General features: G+C 36.7%; 1 protein-coding gene across 1 annotated transcript in view; it reads left to right on the top strand.

Annotated features, from left to right (window-relative positions):
* PTPRK (protein tyrosine phosphatase receptor type K) overlaps positions 1–14390 on the top strand; it is a 312834-nt gene that overhangs the window by 32346 nt on the left and 266098 nt on the right. The window lies entirely within an intron of this gene.

Here is a 14390-nt window from a genome sequence, read left to right on the forward strand (position 1 = left end):
CCTGACATCAAAAGAAATGAATGTTTTTATTAGCTGTATACACTTTGAAAATTATTTTTAGTTTCTGAAACTATTTAAGGTTTTACGTTTTGCTTTTTGTTCAGACGAGTAGTTAAAACAGCCCAAGCTCTACAATTCATTTGTTCATTTGAGTCACTGTCTCTTCCCCCCCCCCCCCCCATTTATTTATATTTCATACAGTAATGAGAGCATTGTAGAAAGGAATGGGGGAAATTGAGATTGGAGATGTATAGAGCTGGAATGACTTTTTGCACTTATGTTCAGTGGATCCCTTTTTCAGAGGAGGACCTCATTTCCTCTCCATCTCCAGTCACGCCTTCAGTTACTAGCCACTTTACAAATGACTAAACAAAAAAGTCTCCAAACCATTGATTCTTATACAAATCACAAGAACATTTGTAAGTCATTTCTATTGTATTTAATTTGTAGTTGATGAATTAACACACCAAAAGAAAAGAGCTGTGTTACACTAGACTTTGTGTTAATATGGACAACTTTTCCAGAGCTATGAGTTTCTCTGTTTACCTACCATAGCTGATATTTTAATAGGTTGTACCCAAAGAAAACCTGGTGCTTTTTCTCAGTTAATTGATGATCTCATTTGCTCTTGGGTCCCGTTTGCCTGGCCATTGGTGTGCCCATGTGTGTTATTTTATTCCCAAGTTGTTATTGGGGTGAACCATGTAGTTGCTTCCTTCCAAGACAAAGCCGGCGGTATCTCTGAGCCCTGCCCTTGACTGGCAGAGCAGATACTGCTCTGTTTGAGTTTGGGCCGCACATGGTCCACCAGTACCATTTCAGCCTGAAATGTCAGGCTTGGGCATGCATCAACATCTTTGGTGTCATGCTATAAAAGCCACTAAAATGTGGCCCCTTTTCCCCCAGCCCCCAGCGTGCTGAACTGGAAAAGCACCAGGAAGGCAGTGGGGGAAGGTCTCAGAGCTGTGGAAGTGGTGCTCAGGCTTGGGGGAGAGCGAACCGAGTGTGACAACGTGGGTGACCCGTAGCTGCAGAGGCTGGCTGCCCAGTCTGATGGAGATACCTGTGAGTGCCGTGGGTGCAGGCTGGTCACTGAGCCCCAAGGCTGGGGGTTAGTTGCAGGTTTGGTTGACTGTGGCAGCGCAGCTATAGTCATTGAAACGGAGCCTCCTTTGTTCTGCAGTGATGGTCTTCCATTTTCTTCAGCTACTTAACTGTCTTTTAACATGACAGTAAATTATATGTGGTAGTGAGCAAAGGTATGTGTGTTGGAGAGTATGGAGAACAACCTTTGGAAGCTGAAAACCAAATGTCATGTATTTAATGAAATGCGAATTCGTTTCTCTGAATATTAGAGGTGAAAAGAATGAAGCAGTATATATCATGTGTCTTAACCTATGACACTTATTCTGTTAAACTTCAGGGGGAAAAGAAAGTCCTGATGAAACTGCCGTGCAGTAGATGAAAAGCTGTTTGGAAAACCAATAGTGGCCAGTTGTTCTTAATGTTTTCATTAGTGTCACGGTTGATGGAATACCAAGTGTGTTCTATGAAATTGCTGAGGATGGCCAGGTTACCAAGCCTGCTCGCCTGTTTGAGGAAAGGTGTAGAGTTCAAAATGATTATGACAGATTGGAGTATTAATCAAGGGGAAATGAAAAACAAAAAAAAAAAAAATATAATTCAGCAAAATTGGCTGTGCATGCAACTCCACCATTGGGTGGAATAATCAGCAGCATGAATACAAGATGAAGTTGTAGATCTGCACATGCAGTTTTCATTAATTGTTGTGAATTACTAGTTAAATGTGAGTCAATATTGTTGAACTGTTATCCAAAAGACAGCCCATCAGATTGGTTTGTATAGGACATTGCACGTTAAAAAAAAATATATATATATATATATAATATATATATATATATATAAAAATGTATAATTATGTGATATTTTATATATATATATAAATATAATAGACACACACAGATATCTATCTATCTATCTATATATATATATAAATAGTCTCTTTTTTCCCCAGAGGCCTCATCTGGTACTTGTATTCAAGCTGGAGCATGGAAGGGTGACAGAGGGCTGGACATATCCTTTGTGGGAAGACTGAGAAAATTAGGATTGTCATTTTTTTATAGGAGGGAAAACTTAAAGGAAGTAGAAATCTTCATGAAGTAAAGCATTACTACAGAGAGGAAGGTGGTAACTCATTCTTCATGTCAGCTGGTGATAGGTTTAAAAAGTAATAATCTTAAATTGCAATGAGAAAGATCCGGGTTAGAGTTTAGCAAAAACATTAATTAAATTCTGGATTTGACTGCTTAATAGCTGTGTCATAAAGATTCTGCTAACTACTGTCACTGTTAACTTTTTTTCCCCTAAAATCTCTCTATGTGTATAAATGCCAGGAGAAGTCTTCTGTGTGTGAGAAAAGAACCTGTCAGCTAACAGTACACAGACTCTCTTTCCTGTATTTTTAATCTATTTGGGGGGGGGGGGGGGAAGAGTCTAAACTCTTCCTCCTCCACCCCTTTACTGTGAATTTCCATTCTGTATAGGGAAGATTATGCTTAGCTCTTGGTCAGTCTTATAAGGAATGATAATTAAAGAATAAGAGTAAATAAAACTGTATTTTTTAGAAATTGCTTTGTCTCGATTAACAGTTATGCTGTGTGCCAGATTTGTTTGATTTCACTTCGTAGAAATGTGCATTTTTAGAAAAAGTTTAGTATTAAAAGACTTGATATTATACTATAGTCTATTATTAATTTATCTTCATTTCCTGAGATATTTCTTGATGCTTGATTCTGAGTATCTTATTTGGAAATTCAGAGTATTTTAAGGCAGAATTAAGATTCATAATTGTTAACAATTTTGAAGTTTCTATATGGTTTAAGCTAATTCCAAGTTTGAAGGAAAAGTTTTAGACACTAAAATTGTACTCTCTTCATTACTACATCGTCTTAGTTCAGTATAAATTATACATTCCCTTAGGAAGTACAAGGACAAAAAACTTTATTTAAAAGCTTAATTGCAATTTAAAGAAAAGAAAATTAAATAGATCCTTTAACAACTTAATACAGTGGTACCATACTCCATAGCTGAAGGAACCAGAATGTGGAAGTGAAATAACTTAATCACAAAAGAAATTTGCGTGAAATTAGGTTTGAAACACGGGTTCAGTTGCTAGTCTTAATGATTAAGTGTGCTGTTTGATTTATGAATATTGATATTAAAAAAAAATCACTAATTGTCTGAAACTGAGACCAGATTCTGGTCCCTCAGATGATACATTTTTGAGTGGAATTCTCCATTTCTGTGTTCTTTAGAACTTCAGGTTAGTAGCTGCAACATCAGCTGGTACCAGACAGTAGCTGGTAACCTCATGCAATGAGAAGAATGTTTTAAGGGCTCAGGCAAGTGTATTAGTATATTTTGTTGGTGTTGTGAGCTTTAGTATTCAAAATAAAGGAGAATTTAAATAGCATTCGCATATATAGGATAGTTGTTTGGAGAGAAAATTTGATTTCAAATTTTAATTAATTGGAAAGTGAGTATTAAGAGGAAAGGTCTTATAAACTGACATTTCTTTGTTTCAAACCTTGCTTCTGAGAACAAAATAAAAACCGTCCAAACTCCATTAATAGCTCTGAATTTAGTTTTCTCTAAAACAGCAATACTAGTTTACATGCAGTCTTTCTTGTTGATGTCCCTTCCATTGCTGAATGCCCAATTATTTCTTTCAGAATAGTGTCAAAAATACTAGAATGTTAGCATGTATGATTTTTATAATAGATAGGGTTGTTTCCCTCCATCACAAAAGCATTTCACTGTAGAAGAAACACGGTGTGGACTTGCGTGTAAAACCAATTGAGCTGCTAATATAATTTGAGAGGCAAGGCTTATAGGGAGGAAATTCTTTTTTATAAGAACAACTGGTTCATATGGAAAATGTGATGAGCTCTCAGGCATGCTAGCTGCTATCTTAGAGATGCAGCAAACATAAAAACTAAGTACAGGTTATAATCGTTACTCTGGATGTAATGTATTAATGCTAATCAGTTTAAATATTAGGGAAGGAAGAGTAGTTGACATCTGTGAAATGGAGAGCAGTTAGCAAGAGGTGAAGCATAAGGAAAATTGTCACACATCGTAAAACCCATGTGTCTGTTTTAGCTACGAGTTTCAGGACCTACCTAGAAATTCCAATCTTTGAACTTAGGTTTTTAATGTATTTCGTAGGCCTCCCTTGGGTATTAAGGCAAATGTTTTAACTATGTTTTGAGGGTTTTTGGCCTGTGCATTTTTCTGTCCTTTTTATTGTCTATATAAGTTAATTTGCATGACAAAGTTTGTTTGTTTGTTTGGTATTTTTTAATTTAATCTGTTATCCATGGCATTTAATATGGCAGATTATGCATCTCATATTCTTGGATAGTATTCCTCAATATTATTATTATTTTTTTTTTAGTATGTAGGATCTGTAGATTTGTGTGTCTTCTTTTTAGATTGTGTGTGGTTATTTATTATGGTTATCACAGAAATACATTATAGAGCTTTTTGCACTTGTTATTCATAATTAAACTAGGCTTTGCAAGACCAGCATCACAGTCAGTAACTGAAAAATGAAAATAAATTCTAGAAGTAGCTGTTTGTAGACATACCTTTTTAGCTTTTTCCTTCTGTCTTTTCCTGTCTATGCAAAATTTAGAACTTTATTGAGCTTTCAGTATTAATGTACCATGCTTGTTACATCCCTTAAAATTTTATTTATTATTTGTTACAAATACATACACCTGTCAGTGGTTGATGGTCCAAAGGCAATCTAAAACTATTCCTTTGAAATAATAAACCTTAAGTGTTATGATATATTTCCTTAAGCAACTAGTTAAGTTCACTAAATAGTATTGCAATTGATGGAGACATGACTTCTGGTTATTCTGAACTGGAACATGAATTGCTACAAAGTAGGTACTTCAGAGTGGAGGATAGATGGTATTTTGAAGAGTGGGTAACAGAAGAAGGTCTATCTTCTAAATATATAGATAAGCATTTTTCAGAGATCTATTTTATTTGTTTCTGAAATAGGTATCACCAGTAGTAAAATTGGATCTTAATTCATATTTTGCATCTAATAAAACTCTACACAAGTAAAACGAAGTAAAAAGAAACTGAACATAAAAGGTGATTCTTCAGTTAGCTGTCTGCAGCCTGATGTTGCATATGGTAATGATTAAGGCTTCTGAGCTTTCATTTAACTCTTTTAAGAAAAGTGACTTCATTTCTGTACGAGTAGCAGCTTCTGCTTTCTCTCGTGTCTTGAGTTGGCTCCGGTGCTTGTTGGACCGTTCCAGGAGTCGATTCCTTTCAGTCACCTAGAATGAAAGAAATCAAATTTTGTCATCTGCGGCCCTCGCCCTGGTCGAGGGCCGGGAATGGGGGGTAGTTTTCTGCTGGGTTGGTTGGAGGGTTGATTTGGCTGATGCGAGGGTGCAGGGAGCCCAGGAGAAGAGGGGACGGGGCATGCCTGCGCCCCGGGAGGAGCAAGACCCGTGCGCGCAGCGGCAAGGAGCTTTAGCTCTCCTCAGCGGGCTTGGGCGAATTCTGGGTAAGGCCGTTTCCGTGTCCCTTAGCGAAGTTATGGTTTGAACCTCAATTTAAGGCCACGTAATATACCAAAGAACTACAAAAATGCCTGGCTTTCATGATTTCTATAACGCTGCCTGTCTTAGCATCCTTTCAATGCTTTCAAGTTTCTCTTTAATTTCATTTCAAGTAAGTAATGTCCAGCAAAGGAAGTGGATTGATTTGATCTCTCTCTGCTTATAACCTGGTCGGTAAAGAAGAGCGTGGCTCTTTCGTTAACATGTGAAAATCCAAATGCCCTGTAGCCTGAGGACCTGAGCGTTCAGTTTGTGTTCAGCAGGGGTGGTAACACGGTGTTGTTGCAGCGTGTGGTCCCATAGGTGGGCGCACAGTAGTGGACACTGGTCATTTATCCCCAAGCGCCTGTCATAAAAAAAATTGCGTGGAACCAAACCGATGCTTAAGGGAGGCATTTGTCTGTTTAATCAACTGTCGTGGCTAATCTTATCCGGCCAGTTAAAAATAGAGCAATTAATAGCAATGGCAAAACAAAACTTATTCCAGCTGTTTTTGGCACCTGTATTTCATATGATGAAGTTTGTTGTAGGTGCCTGTGTGTGGTTGGAGGTGTGTGCGCTCACAGGGACGACGTTTTGCCAGGAGTTACGGAGTGCAGTCGCTGCTTGTCCTGGAACAGCCGCTACTTAAACACCTTTCTCGTCGTCTGTAGGCTATGCAGGCGTGAATGGCTCCTGCTTCTGTGATATCCCAGTTAGATGACTTAATGCTGGGTTGATACTATTCTAGAATTGGAAGTTTCTTGGTGTTTGTGTTTACTTTCTTCCAGACAAGATAGCTGGGCCAATGCATGCTGCTGCTTGTGCAATCAGATCAGCAATTTGATGACGGAGAAGATGAAGAGCCATCGTGCCACTGTCCCTGGCATATTTATGATTTTAAAACAGAACCTCAGACAACTCAGTAAGCCAGTTACTGTTATGTTCATCCTAGCCACCTGTTCATGGATGCTGACTTTAAAAATTCATGACTGAGCGCCTTGTTTAACTCCCAAATAAGATGCAACGATGCCACTTGCCTTTCGGTTACATAGACACAGTTTACTGTTCAGTAACACTACTCATCCATAAGTTTGCTTGATGCACCGTAACAAATACCATTTTCTGTATGCTTTGTTGGAAGAGGCTGTTCAAGGGAGCATGTCTTAAGATAAATGTTCTTTTGTACAGACCCTGCAAGCTTCCATCACAGATTTCGGTTGCTGCCATTTTTTCGACTCAGATCTTTGGAATACTCAGATTTTTCGAATACTTAGAGCCTATGTATTCCTTAAAAACCCGTAATAAGAAAAGGTGGAGTGAAAAGACAAATTGTTGTACCTCAAAAAGTGGTATCCGATCATGTTTTGTTTCTCTGCATCAGTACAAACAAATCCAGAGGAAGTTGATTTTATGTGCAAGAAAAATAGGATTTCAGAAACTACAAGAGTGTATATTTCTCATGTATATTTGTATGTAAAATGTTGATAAGGCGACTGGAACTTTTGTAGCTGTTATAGCTGTTAGGCTGAGCAATGATTTTTTCAGTCCAAACTTTCGAGTTTTGCTCCAAAGTGGTTCTGGGAAATAGGCTTCATACCTTCAAAAGCACTCTTCTTTCTATTTTTTTTTGATTAGTAGATTTTTTTCTTAGTGTGGTAATGGAGCAGAGAAGCCGTTAGTGGTGGTGGTGTCATGCTGAAAGTTACTAGGTGATGATACTGTCACAGAGCTGTGGTTCCCATGATGCTAATTCTGCCTCTAACGCGGAGCTGCTTTGATCCACCTTGCCTGGCTCAGTGTTACTCTGTGTTGCCTGGGCATGCTGTCTCGCTGTTGCTTTACCCCTGGCCTTGAGGAAACTGGGGGAATGCCAGTTATGTGACCTTGCCGCAGACAGTGCTTTTGGCCTGATACTGTACGAGATGAGGGACAGAGCACCGTTTCCCGTGGTATGAGGTTGAAGTGCCTTTGCAGCAAGATCGGGAAGCTTGTTAGTCCGTAAGAGCAAGTTGCTGTGTTTGAATGAGTACTCCCTGGCTTTATTTAGACGGTGTAATTTTATAACCCGTTTCGGTTTGGTTCTTTTAATAATTTTTGGTATATTTGGAAAAAAGGATGGGTCACGTCTCCAAAAATCTCTACTCTGTCTTCCCACCTGACTTTTTTTTTTTTTTTTTTTTTTTTTGTCTTTGCAGTAGTAAATTCAGACGTTTAGTCTTGTCCTGACTTGCATCTGAGCTGTGGAGTCTTGGCAGCGAGCCATGTGGTGAAGCTGAAATCAGTAATCCTAATTTTTTTTTTTCCTCTCTCTTTCATTTTTGACAGTTTGTAAAGAAATTGAGACAGGCTTCAACAATTTGAGTGCTGTGTAGGGGAACAGTACACCAAGCAAGTGGAAGTGTGTGGAAAGATACCTCTGATTCATAAACATTTGAAGAAATTTTGGGGACTTCTTGTGCTGTTTCAGTAATAATGTTATTGACGTAAACTTTTTTTTTTTTTTTAACAAAAGCAGCTGACTGTCAGATACATCAGGATATAATGATATAGAATACTTTGAACATGTTTTAAGAGGGATTTAAAGTTATTTCTAGTAACACTCCTTCTGTGAGCCAATCAAAACTGTTTCCCAGTTAAATTGTTCATAGATTCTTACCAATGTCAGTTATTCAAATCTGAATATTAAGGCGTGAAACCAAACTATGGGGACAGTGCATCAATATTAAAGAAGATATATTGTCTGTAGTTTTTCTTCATAATTTTATTTCATACTGCTTTTCTCTGTATTCAGATGGAGCAGATCATTAACTAAAATGGTATTTTATTTTTTTTAATCCCAGGGAAAATGATTATCTAGAATACGTTTGATTTATTCATTGGAATTTTTAAAATGTAAATATGTGTAAGCAAAATGTGTGGGAAGTGTGCATTTTCTGTGAATTAATGTACAAGCTTATGAACTTTTCTGTTCAATCTACTTCCAGATGCAAACCTGTTTCTGTATTTCATTGAGGATTATAATGTTGTGTAGCAGTTATTGAAAAATGAATTCAAAAGGTCATGTAGTTCTGAGCCTTAGGATAGTGCACGTATGTATATGCCTTACATGAAGTGAATGAAATCTCTTCTTTTGACTCAATGGGGTAGACTTTCTTTACCTTTTTATTTATTTATTTATATTTTTGTGAATCTATTTAAACTTTTTATTACTTCCTATTATAGTAGAAATATATCACCTTCTTTCCATCAGCAGACTGCAAAGTTGAATCCAATTCTGTCTCCATAAATCTAGTTGCATATGAAATTTAGAACTTCCTAATTATTATGTTCACCTGAAGGAGACACAGTAATGTCAGAAGAATTGAAGGAGCGCAGGAGCGAGCAGAGGAGTTACCAGAGAGTGCCCTCCAAACGGAGATTGTCTGATGATGACGAAGGGAAGAGGATTTACAGGAGTTGAAGACCAGACTGCTGAAAATAGCAAGTTTCACACTTGACAAAGAAGCTCGATTTTTAGGGAGCAAGAAAGTGGGAGAAAATAATTTGATCAGAAAACTGATCTGCCATGTTTGGTACATTGCAGCAGGCGTATTTTATTTAAGGATACTTTTTGGTCTTAGCCTGATTTCTGACTTGGACTTAACTGTCAGATGATAAGAAAGCTTGGTTTTCAGTGGGGGATAAAACTAAGGCTTTTCCCAATTAATTAGTTACATAATGAATTTATTCTGAAATAGTCTGAAATAATCTGTGCTGGCCACTGAGCTAGGATGTTGAGGTCAATTGTTATCAAAGTAGATTAAATGTAATGAAAGAAATGAGATATATACAACTATATTTAATAATGTGACTAGGAAGTAGTCTGATATCCCTCATTCTGTGCCTATGCAGGTGCCTTCTAGAGAGTTAATGATGAAGGTTTAAATGGTGTGCTGAACGTGCATCAAAATTTCCCTGAAACTTAGCTGCTAAAGTTGAATTCTTGGCATGAGCTCACCAAAGGTTGAGGAGGCAATATTATTTAAATATTTCATAAGTTGAGGCTTCTGTTCCATGTGGCAGAGACTTGTATTGACCTTTTTGCTGTTATTACATCGATAATATTAGGGGCTATTAATTTGCAAATAAATGGCAGGGACTTCAGAGGAGAAAAGCAAAAAGTAGACAGTGGAGTTTGATATAGAGAAATGCAAAAATGTCTATAAATAGGAAAAATAAGACCAAGTTTTCTGTGAGAAAGAAAACTTTTCAAATGCATTTTAAAGAATGTAAACTCTATTGATGGAGAAGACTCTTGGGAGTTACTAAAAGGAGAATGAAGAAACATAAATGTCAAACTACATGTTGCGAGGAAAATTGTACTGATGAGTTGTGATAAATTTTCTGTTCGTTCTACTGTCAGAGTAGCTAAAGTCTTCTCTCTTGGGCTCTGTGAGAAGAGGCAGAGAAAGCAACAAGTAGGAGCAGTGGCTCTTCACCCAGGTGTAAAGGATGACTTTGGATATTTTTTTTTACAATAATTACTTTTTTTTTCTAATTTCTTACAGCATCACCCAAAGATGAAATCCTTCCTTGTGGGAAATGGATTCTGACTTGCAGGGAAAAAAAATGAACTTGTTTTTTCATGCTAAGCTTCTGTGCCTTCAGGGTGCAAAATATGTAGTGAGGCAACTCACTTGCATTGATTTGCTTCTTGTAAAGTCCTAGTGGAGATAGAGCACAAGTCCGTTTGTATTTGGTTGTATGTGGTTCTCCCCCTCTGCCCCCCTTCTTGTCTGTAAGGGATGTATGCGTATATAGTGTTTTGCTTCTGCTTGTGCTTGACCTGACAGGGCAACGTGATGGTAAAAATCACAGAGCATGTCTCCATTGGGATTTAAGAAAATAAATATTATATGCAGCGCCTAACTGAAGTTACATGGCAGTAGCTAACTGCTAATGTTTACCTTTTTGGCAGTGAAGACAGCCAAATTTCGTTAATGAAAATGTATTACATTCTAAATATTTAGCTCTAACAGCTGCCCTAAATTCTCACCGAGAATCTCAAGTAGTGTTTGTTTAATCTTAGGGATTAATAAGCGTGTGAATATCTCCCTTGCTTATACTTAGCATTTCTGCCAAGTTCAATAATGTCTCTTGCATAACTTTTGATCTGCTGTCGTCTCATTATTTCTCTCTGTTTTAATGTTAAATATCTGGGTAGTCATTCCCTGTTGTTTAAAGTGGCTTTCTGAAGTATGCTTACCACCTCTTGCTTTTGTACTTTGCCCATATTACAGCTAAAAATATTCCAAGTTATTGGTTAGCTCTGTTAAGTAGCCTGTTGGCTGTATTGTCATCGCTTTATTAAATACAGTTATTAATTGAAGGTTTTTGACTTGGTAATAATATATTATTGTGGACTTGTTTCCTGGGTATATGATTTTTTTTAATTCATTTATGTCTAAATTTCAGAATTCCTACATTTCTACATAAATGTTATCTGCCAATTTGCATGGTCAGTTGAGCATTATATTGCAATTCTGCTGTATGTAGGAAAAGGTCACGTGTTTGCCTGACTTCACCTGGGGTTTCTGTGTGCTCATATCTGCATGTACACTTGAGTGTAGGTCACCTTTGAAAATTTTTTTCTTAATATTACATATTTCCATGCTTGTTTGAGTATTGTTGAGACACTTTCAAAATTTATGATTTTGTAGTTTCTTCTCATAAACTCTATGCTATCTGAGTTTTCATTAGACTTATAATTCGAAAACTTTTGTTTGGAACACTATTATTTCTATAATTTCTATTATTCATGTTAACGTGGCCTCTTTTAAAGCATGTCATGAAAATTTGTATTACATACATCTTACTACTATATATTATTTGTAATGCTAAAGGCACTGTATAAAAAAAATCTAGAAAAAAATATCTAGGACTTAAGTTTTACCATAGACTTAATAGAGTAACGTATTACTAGCATGTATAGATGGAGGATAAAAAAAAAAAAAAGACAAAAAGACCTTTTACTCTCATTCTAATGTATAACATATACTTATAAAAAACCCTACTTTTCTTATAAAAGGTGTAAGAAGATATTTCCTGTGTTTTCCAAAGATACAAATTTGATGGATAGTTTACTTTGGCGTTGGTTTCTGATTTTCTTGGAGTAGGCGGAGGGCTGAGGAGGCAGTGAGGCTGTGCACATTCATGGGATATAGCCTGTTAAGAAGCTTGAAAAGGGGAGAGAGGAGAAATAGTTTGCAAAATGCTGAACAGATGCCTTGGCTTTGAGACAAATAGTTTACGAATGCTGTCTGGAGCATTTCATGAAATCCTGTAGGACTAATGTATGTAGATAGATATATGCAAATTTACTCTTAAGTGTTTTGAAATGCTGAAAAATAAAGTCGAAAAAATAGAGTGCTATTAAATGTGTTGGTATGTTGAAAAATGTAGGTGGTTGAAGCTTCCAAAGGCTATGGCAGATTATCTTAGTATAAGAGCAAGATCTCAAAATATTTTTGGTTTGTTTATTGTTGTTTGGTTTGCGATTTTCTTTTCTTCCTAATAGTTTTTTCTCAAGAAAAAAAAATCAAAAATTCTGCCCAATTCAATTCTTCCTTCTGCTTCTTCGCTCCCCTACTTGGCCTCCTCCAGAATAAATTGGAGGATTTATCTGTTTCCCAGGCTTAGCTTTAAAAATGTTATAATAAATACATATTTTGTTTGGGGAAAAATCATTGCTTATTGTCTGTTGCTTAAAAGCAACAGAAGCCTAGAGGAAGTGTAGATGGCTAAAGAGAATCTGAGCTCTTGTATAAACCGGTCTTTGTTAACTTCTCACTGAGCCTTTTCCAGCTCTCATGTAGAAAACAAAAATTGTCAACATGTAACTTCCTCCACCTCAAATGTACAGTATTTATTGCCAAAATTATGAAAATGTTATTTTGTATTGTGTTAATCATGAATAATCAGGTGCTTATGATAAAGACTACAAACAAGCTTGTAACTAAATTTATTCTGGAGTCAAGTGTCACAACAGCTGTACACCAGTGGAGATGGTTTAGAAATACTTTTTTGAACGGCTGATATGCAGTTATCGATTAATAGATATTTATTTTTTTCTTACACTCTAATCATTAAAGGTTCCTAATAACAGCAAACCTAAATAGCCTAAAGCAATTCTTCTATGTCTTTGTAAATGAATATTAGTTGCGAAGAGATGGTGATAGTGTCAGATTCTCTGTTAAAAAAAAAAAAATCCAATAATGGGTTTTGTGGGGCTATCTAAATACTAACTAGGTGCTTGGTTGTGTTGTATAGTGGTTTTCTTTACACTCTTTTTATTTTTATTTCAAGATTAATATGAAGAAAAGATACCAGCCCTACACAAAGTGATTTCATTCTATAGTGTTGTCTACTTTCTCTTCTGTTAGAAATTTTTTTAGCACAGCGTTGTTTTACAAGCTGGTAACTTGGAGTGTCACATAGATGACTTAAAAATAGATTTGTTTATTCTTTTTCTTTTTTTAACTACTTATATTGAAATGTTCATCTTTTTTTGAACAATTACTTGTCGATAATCTTGACAATACCTCGAACATATTTTCAAAATGGTTAGTACAACTGTTTAGGATGTGTTAGAACACAAGATTTCCTTGTTGCATAGAAATCAAAAGATGAAATAAAAAAGATGTACATAAAAGTAATAAATCATACAAATACATACATCACAGAAGGTTTTCCATCAATAATATACTTATTCCTGCACGTATTTCTCAGGACTGATGTAGGATTGCTCATTCGGACAAGTGCCAAAAATGTAAGATTATTTTTTTTTGATTTAGTTGAATTTTCAGGTGGATTTCTGTAGTTCTGATGGATTTCATCAGGTGTATGTCACAGGAAGAAGGGTTCTGTACAACTGTGCTCTTTAAGATTGGAAGTTGAAGCAAAACCTGTCAATGTGAAGCTCCGGAGTCATTAGGCAAGGGTGAATATAATTCTGGGTTAGGAAATTTTCCTGTGGCCAGGACTAAGATTCTGGACTGTGCTGGATTTTATGTTGGCTGGTTGCAAAGTTTCACCGAACACTGGGTGTTCTTGGTTCCTTCACTGGCTGCCCTGATGATAGGGTGTTGCTGTTCTTAAAGTGAAGCTGGTATAGGGACAGGAGACACTAAAATAGGCAGGTGGTTCTCTCTTTACTGTCCGTTCTACAGAGCAGCAAGACAAACTGTCTTAGGATTGTGTCTTGTACCACCTTTTCTGACTTCTGATTTTCACTTTCTGCCAGTGTAGCTAGATATGCTCAGTTTTTTTCTGTCTTCTATGTACTTGTAAGATAAATGTACAAGATGGGACCCTTTCCAGCAATAGAAACCTCTGTTATCCCCTTCTTGTCCCTCAAACTGATTGACAAGTGAAGCGACAAACCCAGCTTTTCAAGACTTCTAATGTGGCTCACACCACACTGGGAAGAAAGTGAGCTTTTGTTTCTATTGCGTACCAATTTTGCATACCAAAATTCAAGTTTACTTCTTGATCTGGATAATGTTGAGCAAGGTCTTGTAAAGCAGTACTGAGAAGTATGGATCTTATTATTCCTTATTTGTCATTTAGAGGACACTGGTGGAGCCAGATAGGAGATTTTTGGCCTCAGCATCCTCAGAATAATGATGATTTCATGCTTCTGCCATTACATTTAGGAAGAAGATACAATGGTCACGCAAACACGCTTGAGCTGCAATTTGC

The sequence above is a fragment of the Rhea pennata genome, chromosome 3, assembly GCF_028389875.1.
Source record: "Rhea pennata isolate bPtePen1 chromosome 3, bPtePen1.pri, whole genome shotgun sequence".
NCBI lineage: Eukaryota > Metazoa > Chordata > Aves > Rheiformes > Rheidae > Rhea > Rhea pennata.